The sequence below is a fragment of the Equus caballus genome, chromosome 25, assembly GCF_041296265.1.
Source record: "Equus caballus isolate H_3958 breed thoroughbred chromosome 25, TB-T2T, whole genome shotgun sequence".
Lineage (NCBI taxonomy): Eukaryota > Metazoa > Chordata > Mammalia > Perissodactyla > Equidae > Equus > Equus caballus.
The window spans coordinates 40666177-40678030 of NC_091708.1; positions in this window are offsets into that span (position 1 = coordinate 40666177).

Sequence of the window (11854 nt, forward strand, 5' to 3'; positions counted from 1 at the left end):
CGTGGCCAGGGCCCAGCTCAGGGCTCAGACCTCCAACTGCCGGCTCCCCAGCCACGGGCAGTTCCGAGTTCAGAATGAAAAGACCAGCGAATGAAAGAAAAGAGACTTGCTCTGTAGAGAGCTGAGATGGTTCTCCCAACGTCACACGGCCCTGCAAGGCCTAGCGGTGTCCGTCCCAGACGCTGGCACGTCTGCCCACTGCCACAGGGACAGCCCTGCAGGTCATGGTGTGCCGGACTGTGCTGGCCCCTTTGTGCAGAGGAGTGAGGCTCCCAGGCCGCTGAAGAACCAAGGAGAGGGAGCTCTCGTTCTCACAACGCCTGGACCCTTGGGTCCCTCGGCCTCCCTCCCACCCTCCAGCCCCTGCTAACGCTGGCTCAGGAGCCGCAGGAGAGCCCGTTGCCTGCCCGGCCAGGGGCAGCTGGGCCTGGGTTGAAGACTGCTCTGCTGTTGACCACTCGTGGATGAGTGACTTCACTGTCTCACAGCCTCAGCTTCCCTCTTGGGGACCACACCTCTGGGTTTTTGTGAGGCTGGATCCTTCTTACCACTCAGGTTTTAGGGTCCATGTCATCTCCTGACGTGCCCCCCCCACCCATTCCCCTGCTGGCGTCTCTCCCTCTCACTCGCATGTTTACGGGTCTGGGCACATCTTTGTCCACGTGGGGCAGGGACTCTCCTGGCTTGTTCCCTGTACCCGCAGCTTCCAGCACAGACCGACCCAGAGGTGCTCAACAGATGCTGCAGAAGGAAGGGACCTGTCCCACGGGGACCACACGGGTCCCTTCTCCCAGGTCATTCTGAGCATTAAACCAACGGGGATGTCAAGGCTTAGCTGGGGCAGCGTGCGGCCCGGTTGCATCCTGGGAGGTCTTCTTCACTGGGGGCCCATCCTCCCAATGACGCGACTGAAGAGGGGGGTACTACCTGGAACAGGCCCCGCTGCTCTACCCAGACCCCCCAGCCGAACTCCACAAGGTCCAGGGCAAGAGGGCAGGGCGGACATGTGGCTTCCTACCTGGTCCCTCGAGGACATTCTTCCACTTCTGCCCACCACCCTTCCCTTCCTCCATCCTCCCTCCTTCCTCTCTCTCCTTCCCTCCCTCTCCCGTTCTCCCCCCTCCCTGCCTGACCTTCTGTCAGTCCACCGCTTCATCCCTATCCTTGCCCTCAGAAACTCCGCTCTCCTCGACTTCCCTGTCTCAGGTTTCTCTCCCTCTCTGCCTCTCTCCTTTTCTCCCTCCTGTTCTTTCTTCCCCACCTCACCCTGTCCAAGGGAGGGGCCGCCAGGGGCCGATGATTTGCAGTTCCCAGAGCAGTCGTCTCTCTGCAGCTGCACATCTGGGTCATTAGGATGCTCTGGAAAACTGGGGCTGGCTGAGCCTGGACCAGCAGCCCCGCTCTCCTCCCTCCCCCCATCCTCCTCCCTCCCCCCATCCTCCTCCCTCCCCCATCCTCCTCCCTCCCCCTCATCCTCCTCCCTCCCCCATCCTCCTCCCTCCCCCTCATCCTCCTCCCTCCCCCATCCTCCTCCCTCCCCCATCCTCCTCCCTCCCCCATCCTCCTCCCTCCCCCTCATCCTCCTCCCTCCCCCCATCCTCCTCCCTCCTCCGCATCCTCCTCCCTCCCCCATCCTCCTCCCTCCCCCATCCTCCTCCCTCCCCCTCATCCTCCTCCCTCCTCCGCATCCTCCCCATCTTCCCCATCCTCCTCCCTCCCCCGCATCCTCCTCCCTCCTCCGCATCCTCCTCCCTCCTCCGCATCCTCCTCCCTCCCCCCATCCTCCTCCCTCCCCCCATCCTCCTCACTCCCCCCATCCTCCTCCCTCCCCCGCATCCTCCTCCCTCCCCCGCATCCTCCTCCCTCCCCCGCATCCTCCTCCCTCCCCCTCATCCTCCTCCCTCCTCCGCATCCTCCCCATCTTCCCCATCCTCCTCCCTCTTCCCCATCCTCCTCTCTCCCCCTCATCCTCCTCCCTCCTCCGCATCCTCCTCCCTCCTCCGCATCCTCCTCCCTCCTCCGCATCCTCCTCCCTCTTCCCCATCCTCCTCCCTCCTCCGCATCCTCCCCATCTTCCTCCCTCCTCCCCATCTTCCCTCCTCCAACCTCCTCTCCGTCCTCCTTCAACCTCTCCCCCTCCTCCCCACTCTCCTCCTACCTTCCTTCCTCTTCCTCCTTCCACCATCCCCCTGCCCCCCCCCCCCCTCAAGCCAGTATTTTTAGCTCGCACTGTGCATTAGTGTGCAGGCCGCTCCTGGTGAAGCCTGGGTGAGGTTTTATCTGTTGTGACAGCCCCAAGGGCAGCCGGCAGACTTTTTTCCCTCTTCACTTTGGAGCGGGTCAGAGCCTCGGCTGGACTGGGGGCAGGATCTCGCCGGGGTTTGGAGCAGCGCAGTGTCCAGGCCGAGGAGCCTTCCTCTCCCTCCCCTTCCCTGCCGCCTCCCCCCTCCAGCTCCCCCACCTCTCCCGCCTCCTCCTGGGCCTCGGGCCTTTGTCTCTGGAAGAGGCAGACGGGCGGCCTGCCCCTGCCCGCTGCCCGCTGGGCTCCGCAGCCCGCGTGGCTTTCCCCCCTGCTCTCCTCATTTACTCCTTCCCTTGGGCTGCCTCTCTCAAGGCTCGGTCTCTCTCCGCCCGCCCCGTTCCCCTCCTTCCCGTCTCCTTGTCTCCTCGCCCACACCCTGCCTCCTTGCCTTTAGGGAATGGAACCCACCCCCCCAGTGAGAACGACCCTGGCCCCCTCCCTGTCTCTATTTCCTTCTGTCCTGCAGCCTCCTCCTGGACAACACAATGAAAGATCAAGAAGGATCCTGAGGCTTAGGGGTCCATGGAGCCCTGGTCTCCAGGGCTAAAAGGGCCCACGTGGATGCCCCTGGCTTTAGAGGACTACCTAGGGTCCAGCTGGCCCAGTGGGACCTCCTGCTGCCCGGGCAGACACTCCTAGGACGGCCCGCTCCTGGGACCACCCTGTGGGGCCAGGCCGCAGAGTCCTCCTCACCGGGTGGTCCATGTCCCGCAGCAGGTTCTTCTCAACACACCTCCCTCCCCTTCAATGTGGCACACACCTAAACTTACTCTTGTGAATGACCACTTCAAATCACAACCCCTCGTCCGCAGCGCTTCACAGTTTACACCTCTCTCTGTTCATCGTCCCAGCACCTGCGCGGTAGACTCTATTTATCATCCCTGGACGTGGAGGAGGCGAGGGCCCAAAGGCCAAGCACCTGGGGAGCGGACAGCCCGCCCCTCACCGTCTGGAGCCCCCTGGGCCTGCCCCTCTGCAGCCTCAGGCCTCGCATCCCTGAGCACTCAGGCCCAAGCTCTGCTCTTTTCAGGGGGCTTGGAGGCCCAGCAAGGCAACAGTCCCTGCCTGAGCCCACACAGCCCTGGCTGGCCCAGGGAGAAGAGGGCTGTGGGGCTGCAGAGCAGGGAGCCAGGGGCCGGGAGGGACCCCCAGGCCTGTCTTGGATGGCGTCAACGTGCCAGTCCTCTTTCCAGGTCAGCTGGGGGTTGGGAGCAGAAGCCACCGCCTCCCCAAGTCCCTGGCCTCTCCGCGGGGCTGACTCAGGATGTGCGGAGAACACACGGGCTTTGTCCACCTCAGCCCATCTAAGACCCCCAGCCTCGGCCCTATCCCCCCACTTGGGGCCCCCCCTCCTCCCTGCCCCCCTGCCCGCTCTTCTCCGCTCCCCCTCCTTCGTCTTTTCATGGTTCTTGCTGCGCCGGGCTGGCCCCTGGCTGCCGCCCCCTCTCCCTTCTGTGGTCTCCCCCGCTCTCTGCTCTCCGCGCCTCTCTCCCCAGCTGGATTTCAAGCTTTCTCCTTCTCTCTGTGTGTTTCCCTCACTGTCTCTCTCTGTATCACCCCAGCCCTCTGCTCTGTCTGCTCCCTCCCTCCCTCTCCCATCCAGCTGTTTCTGCCCACCCCAACACACACACACACACACACACACACACACACACGCACGCACACACACACACGCACGCACGCACACAAAAAGCTACACTCATAGACCCCTGCCCACCATCATTGCAGCAATGAGGGGGTGAGGGTTGCCCCAGGGGGAGGTAGTGGGAGGGGATCCCATGCCCCTTCCCTCTGTCCCACCTCTGGAGGCACCTCCTGGCTCATCCTAAGCTGAGGCCAGGGTTGGGTGGGGTCCTGGGCTGGGTAGACTCCAGCCGTTTGGCAGCTATATTTTCTGAGGCTCTGGGGCCAGTGATAACCCTGACCAGGCCGAAGCTTCTGGAAGGCCAGGATCCTCAGAGTGCCCTCTCACTGGTCACCTCATTGCAGGGACCCAGCAGTCGAGGGCAGCCCTGAGGGCGGAGGGACTGGGTCCAGGCTGGGGCAGCAGAGAGGGTAACTCAGGGAAGTGATGTGAGGAGAGAGTAGCTGTTGGGCCTGCATGGGTGCCCACGGGCCTGATGTTCCTTGCCCTGGGTCTGCCAGCGCCATGCGGACACCTGTGCCGAGGGCCTGCACACCAGAGCTCTGGGCCCCTGCCCCCGTAACTCTTCCCTCCTGTTCTCCCAGGTACATGGGAGCCTGGGCCCGGGAGTTTGACAGTCCTGGGTTCGAATCTCACCCCCTCTCACTACCTGCGCAACTTTTGGGGTGACTGACTCATTCCCTGGGGCCTCAATTTTTTCCCTTGTAACATGGGCCTAACGCGGCCACCCGCCCTCAGGACTGCTGTGAGGACCCGGTGGGACCCTCCATGTATGGCACCTGGCCCACCCCGGGGCCTGGGTACCTGTGGGAGCTGCTGGCATGGCAGCCACTTGCTGGCCGCCCTGGTTTCTCGGCCATTCGGCCAACACCAGCTGAATGCCATCAGCCCTGAGTTGGAGTCGTGGTCCCACCACCTGAGCAAGCCCTGGACCAGTGGAGCCTGTTTCCTCCTCTATGAAATGGGGCTGACGACAGCACCACCCTTGTGGGTGGGAGGCTGCACTGAGATCATCCAGGAACACTCTTGGTTCAGTGAGTATGGACGGTTTAAACGGGAATGGCGGTCCTTGGCCTATTGTTTTACCTGCTGGGCATGGTTTTTGAACTATTCAGCCCTACCCTCTGCTCTCCGGCCCACAGGAAGTGTTCCATCTCCGGGGCCTGGGGTTCCAGGGCCCTGTCCCGCAATCCTTTGTGCGCAGCTGGGAGGAGAGAAGGGGGAGGGGGCCTGCAGGAGCTGACCTGCACCCCCTCCCCTGCTGGGGGAGGGTCCTGGGAGCCCCTCCCCAGCTCTGCGCAGGCCCCTGGGCACTGGGAGGTTGCTCTGCTTCTGGGCCTGGCTTTACCCCCAGATGGGCAGCTGACCAAGGAGAAGGGAGGTGGAGTGTGGAGAGGGGAGGCTGGGGGAACAAGGGTTCCAGGAGCCCTGGAGCACTGCTCCCCCTGCGAGGAGCCTGCCCACGGCTGCAGGAGTGCCCCCGCCGTGAGCAGATGAGCGGTGGACCAAGAAGACCCCAGGACTAAAGGAGCATCCAACAGAGCTCAGTTCCCAAAGCTGGGGCTGCCATTCCAGCTCCGACAGTGGAACCCATCTTTCTCTGATGGCTGCGCCTCCTTCCTCCCCATCGCACCTGTACCTCCACCTGCCTCTACGTTTGCTTGTAAATCTTCAGCTCTGTGATGGAAGGGACTTGTTCTTCCTTGCTGCGTCCCCAGCCCGGAGCAGGGTACACTGAGATACTGGCTCATCACTGAATGAGCCAATGAGCGAGTGAAGGGACCACTCCTGGGGCGCCGGCGCTCAGCCTGGCCCTTTCTAGATGATGGACCCAGCAGTGCCAGAGTGCGGATACTGCTCCGCCCTGGGTCTCCTTGAATGCCGTGGGGAGCCCAGCCTGGGGGTGGGACAGCCTGTGCTTTAGGGCAGGGCTGTGGAGTCAGCCTGGGTTTAAGCTTGGACGCAGAGGAAGGGGGCGGGAGGGGGGTTCCTCACCCTATTTGGGCCTGGGCCATCGCTTGCCTGGTTTCCACTGGGATCACAGCCTGCGCCTGCATGTTCCAGGTTTACCTCAATGTCTCGATGTCCTCGTCTGAGCCCCTGGCTGCTGGTCCCTCCCTCCCTGCTCTGGTTACTTCCAGGCCCCTCACCTCTGGGCCGCCTTCCTCCTCTTTGTGGCTGGTTTCTGAGTCTAGAAGCCCACTGCCACCCCTCTCCCATCAAGAGATCCTTTGCATTTGCCGTTCCATCTGCTCAAATGCCATTCCTCTTGCTCTTGGCTTGGCTGCTCCTCCTCCGAGGAGCCCCCCACCCAGGGGGTGCCCCCATCGCTCTGTTGAATCAGCACACTGCTGCCCTGTGCAAGCTGTGAGCATCTCGTCATTGTATTTCTCTTCGCTCATCGCCTGCTGGTCTCCTCCTGGAAAGTCGGCTCTGGGCAGGGCGGGCCTGGGTCTGGCTGGCCCTCGCCCGCCGCCCACCGCCCGCGCCTGCGCCCGCACCCACACAGTGCACAGCACGCAGGGATCGCTGTGTTTCCAGAGCTCTGGGCAAGGCCTATCGCACAGTGCCCCCAACAGCGAGTGAACGAATGATGGACAAATGAGAGGAGGAGATTTGGAATTAGACTCCCTGCGTCTGGATCCTCACCAGCTTCCAGCCTGGGGCAAATTGCCCCATCCGGGCCTCAGTTTCCCCATCTGTGAAATGGGGTTAACAGTAGCGTTCACCTCACAGGGGGGTGGTGTGGATTAAAAGGCAGTATCTGACAGCTCCTAGTGCACAGTATGTGCATATCATAGAGGCTTCTCGGACATAATGGGTCCAAATGCCGACTCTCGAGTCCCACCCCCGACCCCCCTTCTCCATCTCAGGAAACGGTACCTCCCACTGTGGATGACACTGAAGTCATCCTCGACTTCTTTCTTTCTTCCACACCCGCATCCGATATTTTGGCAAATCTTGATGGCTCTACTTAAAATACACCCTCAGTCCAGCTGTTTCTGTCGCCCCCACTACTGCTGTGCCCGGCCAGGCCACCACCCTCTCCTGCCTGGACCCCATTGCTCCTAACTGTGCCCCAGCTTCCCTCTGGCCCCTCCAGTCTCTGCTCCACTCAGAAGCCAGAGAGATTCTTTACAAACACCAGTGGGCCCTTGGCTCACTCTTGCCTCCGGCCTCCGTTGGCTTCAGGTGCACCTAGAAAAACTCTGAGACTGGACAAGATCCGCCTGTGCTGCCCACTCCCCTTGGGGCACCAGGATGCGCTGCCTCAGGCCTTTGCACGTCCCTACTCCTGCAGCCCTCCACAGGGCTCCCTCCTCCCTTCACCCAGGTCTCGGCCATTGTCACCTCCTCACCACCCTCACCTCCTTTCCAAACTCCAGCCCTTTTGTTCTCCAGCCGAGCCCCTCACCCCGATTTCCTTTCCTCTCCAACTTGTCCTGCTCCCTGGCTGCTGGCATCAGCCTGCTTCTTTGTTCTCTGTCTCTCTCTTCCTGAGAATGTGAGCTGCACACACGCTGGCCATTGTCTCCGGGTGCACAGGACAGTGCCCGGCCGGAGTGGCTGCTTCCTGATTGCCGCGATGGGACAAATGAATGAACCAGTGCTGATAATTAAGCTGGAGAGAGACGGGTTGAGGAGGGAGTTAATGGAATTGTGTCTACCAAGAGAAAAGCCAGTGGCCCAACCCCGCCTGACTTCTGCCAGAGACCAGTGGGCTTTCTGGGGTCGGGGTTCGGTCTGCCTGCACTGCGGGCTCCCAAAGAAAGGCGAGCCAGGCTCACTCTGCTTTCCCACCCAACTGGTCGCCCCTCTTCCTTGTGCGGCCCAGGGTCTGGTGGAGAAAGATCACATTCGAAAACAGGTGGCCAGCCCCACCTTGTCTTGTCTCCATTGTGCCCAGATGGAAAGAGAAGGGAGGGACTCGCTGTTCTTTAAAACATTCCAGGCTCCATCCACGTGCATGCAAGTGTGGAGGACCAGGCCAGGCTCTGAGAGGCTCAAAAGACTCAGAGAGAGCAAACCCTGGTCCCTGCCCTCAGGGAGGCTTCTGGCAGCCGGAGACAAGCACTGGCTTAGCTGTGGATAAAAATAGCAAGTGCTTGCATTTCAGAGGGAGGAGGCAGGCGCCCAGGAGCCAGGGAGCCACAGGAGCGCTCACAGGCACGCTGTCCCCTCCCTCCTCGCTGCCCGTTGTTCACCCGCTGGCCCTGACGCCCTCTCCCCTGTCCTGGGGAGGGCGGGCTCCTGCTGAGGCAAGCATGTGGAACCCCAAACTAACCCGCGGCCAAGAGGTTAAAGGGTTTGCTGGAGGCCTCACAGCTGGTAAATGGCAGAGCTTCCAGAAGGGGGTCTGGCTCCTCCCATGGCACTAACTTGGCAGTTACATCCTGGGATCATCTTCCTCACTTCTCTGCTCCTCCAGCTGGTTACTCCAACCCAGCTCCTCACTGCAGAGAACAGATTCCTGGGCCCCAGGAAGCCCTGTGAGCTGGCCGATGCTCTCTAAATGGTTCCCGCAGAGTGTGGGAGTCTGAGGCTGAGGCCTCTTACCATCACCATCACTCTCTCATCTCTGCCCATCGCCATCTCCATCATCACCACTGTTGCGGGGTGAATTGTGTCCCCCCCCAAAAGATATGTTGAGGTCCTAACCCCCAGTACCTGAGAACGTGACCTTATTGGAAATAGGGTCTTTAAAGAGGTAATCAAGTCAAGATGAGGTCATTAGGGTGGGCCCTACTCCACTATGACCGGTGTCCTTATCAAAAGGGGAAATACAGACACACACAGAGCGAAGGCGACGGGAAGACGCACAGGGAGCAGGCCACGTGAAGGCAGAGCACCGCAGGATCTGAGTGACGCATGCGCAAGCCGAGGGACGCCTGAGCCACCAGAAACCCGGAGAGAGGCCTGGGATGCTTCCTCGCGAGCACCTTCAGAGGGAGCACGGCTCTGCTGATGGATGCCTCATTTGGGATTTTTGGCCTCCAGGACCATTGGACAATATGTGTCTGTCGTCTTAAGTCACCCGGTTTGTGGTACTTGGTTAGGCAAGGCAGCCCCAGGAAATGAATACAGCGGCTATCACCACCATCGTCACTATCACCCCAGAGGCACCACCGTATTAGCCTCCTGTGGCTGTGTAACAAATCACCACAAACCCGGCCCTTAAAACAGATTATTCCCTCAGAGTTCTGGAGGCCAGAAGGCCAAAACCAAGGTGTCAGCAGGGGCACGTGCCCTCCCAGGACTCTGGGAGGAGCCTTCCCGCCTCTTCCGGTTTCTGGTGGCTCCAGGTGTTCCTCGGCTTGTGGCTGCCTCACGCCCATCTCTGCCTCTGTCTGCACACAGTTTCTCCTTTTTGTGGCCCTGTCTTCTGTCTCCTATAAGGACACCTGTGAGGGCACTGAGGTCCCGCCTGGGTAATCTAGGATGCCCTCACGTCAATATTCTTAACTTAATTACGACTACAAAGATCCTTTTTCCAAAGAAGGTCACATGCACACGTTCCAAGGATTAAGACACGGACATATCCTTGGGGTGGGGAGCACCACTCAATCCACTACACCCACCAGCATCACCAGTGCCAGTAGCATCACTGCCACCGTTAGTTAAGCAGCAGTATGTACCAGGGTTACGTACAGGCTTTTCTTACACTACCTCCTGCCTTCCTTAAGACAAACTTAGGGCAGGCACTATTATTATGGCCACCTAACACGTAAGACAACTGAGGCTCCGGGAGAAGAATTCGCTTGCCCAAGGTCTCACTTAGAAGTAAAGATCTGAACCCAGGCAATCTGACTTCAGTGCCTCCTGCCTCACCACAGCTATCCTGTCCCCCAGCTCCAGAGTCTCTGCTCCTATGGATAATTCCACAGGAGAATCAGAGGGGACCAATGAGTGCCACCAACCAGTGGCAGATCTCCGTCAGGTCTCTTCCTCTCTCCGGGCCTCAGTTTGCCCATCTGTAAAATAGGGAAGCAGGAGTGGTTGGTCTGGGTAATCCCCAAAGGCCTCCCAGCCCTGACATTCTGTGACGCTGGGTGTCATCTTGGTCCTGATCAAACGCTGCCCGGGGGTCACGACTCTTACGTCAGCCAAAGTCTTTAAACCTGCTGCCAGAGATGAGTTTTGCTTGGAAGGCGAGCCCACAGAACGAGTGGAGTGGCAGAGGAGTGTGTGGCGAGGCTGGTTTCTCCACCTTTCCCTCTGCCTTCCCATGCCACACAGCAAAGCGTTGGAAGGACTAGGGTGGAGGGGTACTCTCTTTTCGTGGAGCCCAGACTTTTGATTCGTGCGTTCAGGGAAGGCTCGGCAGCTGAGAGCTGGTGGGTGCTGGGAACACAGTTGAAGATAACTTTCTCTGGCTGTGACGCCCAGACCCACAGGCCTTAACCGGGAACTGGCCCAGCACGCTGGACTCCAGCGAGTCTGGAGGGGCCATCCTGGGCCTGGAAAAACCCTCGTGGATCATCTAAGGCTGTGGTGACTGAATCCCAAGCCTCGTGCCCTTGGAAGGGGGAAAAAACCCACAAAACAGGCTGAGGCAGTCTCCGAAAGTTCAGCTTCCAAAACCTGGTCTGTTCATTAGGAGTCCTTGTTTATACGTATAAACATTTTTTAAAAAATCCTTTTTATATGTGAACTCCAGAGGCCTTTTTCCTCCGGCTTCTCGTCTGGAGCAGTAATTGTTTGCATTTCAGCTAACAACGTTCCAGAGTCGGGAGCCGAGTCGGGGACAGAATTGCTAACTCTAATTAGCAGGATGAGATTAACATCCCAGCAGGGGCATGGGGGTGGGGCTGTCCTCCAGGCCCATCTGATCCCCGTGGACCCTGCTCCCACAAGCCCCCCGCTGGGGGCTCCGCGGGGTGAGTGGGAGCCAGGCCGGCCAGGGCTGAGACCCGCCGCGTTCACCGCCCCTCGCTGGGCGTCCAGCTGAGCCTCACCCTCCCTCCAGGGCTCCCACGCCAGCCCCTGGCTCTGGCGCCCCGGCCTCCGCTGGTTTTGTCCCTGCAGGTGTTTGAGCAGAACAGAAACTGGCTGCGTGACCTTGGGGCAGTTATTCAGCCTCTTAGGGTACAAGCGTCTGCGTGGGGAGGTTGGTGGACAGCCAAGCCCCAGGAGGGGGCAGAAATTCGACCCTCCTCGCCGCCCTCCCGGGGCTCACCCGCCGCCAGCCTGCCCTTGCTGGCTTCAGGCAAGGCTGAGCATTTTCTGGTCTTTATCTGGTTTAGTTTTAAGTGCTTCCAACGGCAGCGGGGCTGTTCCACCACAGTCCCCAGGAAATTGGTCCACGTAGGACGGAGCCTTCCCGAGAATGAAGTCATCTGTTCCCTTTTTTATTTTTTGCTGCCTTTCTCCTTCAACACGAGTGCCCGGCCTCTGCAGTCCCTCCCCGCGCAGACGCGCCCCGCCCAGGGGGTCGCCGGGCGGGCTGGGGGAAGGGGCTGGGACCCCGCGTGCGTCCCCTGGACCCCGCCTCGCGCTCCCACCCGCGACTTCCCGGGCCCGCCCGAAAGGTGAGCTCCCGGGGGGCCGCCCGCGCTCAGGCGCGGCCCGCTCGGCAAACAATAACAGTAAATAACGCTCCCTTGTCAACGTAATAAAAACGGAAACGGTTACGATGTCTTTTTAATAAGCGTCCCCCATCCATCGGCTCCCTCCCTCCCGGCCGCGGGCCCCGGCTGAGCGGGGCGGGGAGGACGGGATGGGGCGCCGGGGGGCTGGGGGGCTCGGCGAGCGAGAGACGGGGGCGCGGGCGGCCGGGGTCACGCGCCAGCCGCGCCGGGAAGCGGCCGCGGTGAGTAACACGGTTGCCATGGCGACGTGGCCGCGAGGAACAGGAAGCGGCAGAAATAGCAGCCGCCGCGGCCCGCGCCGCCCGGCCCCTCCCCCCG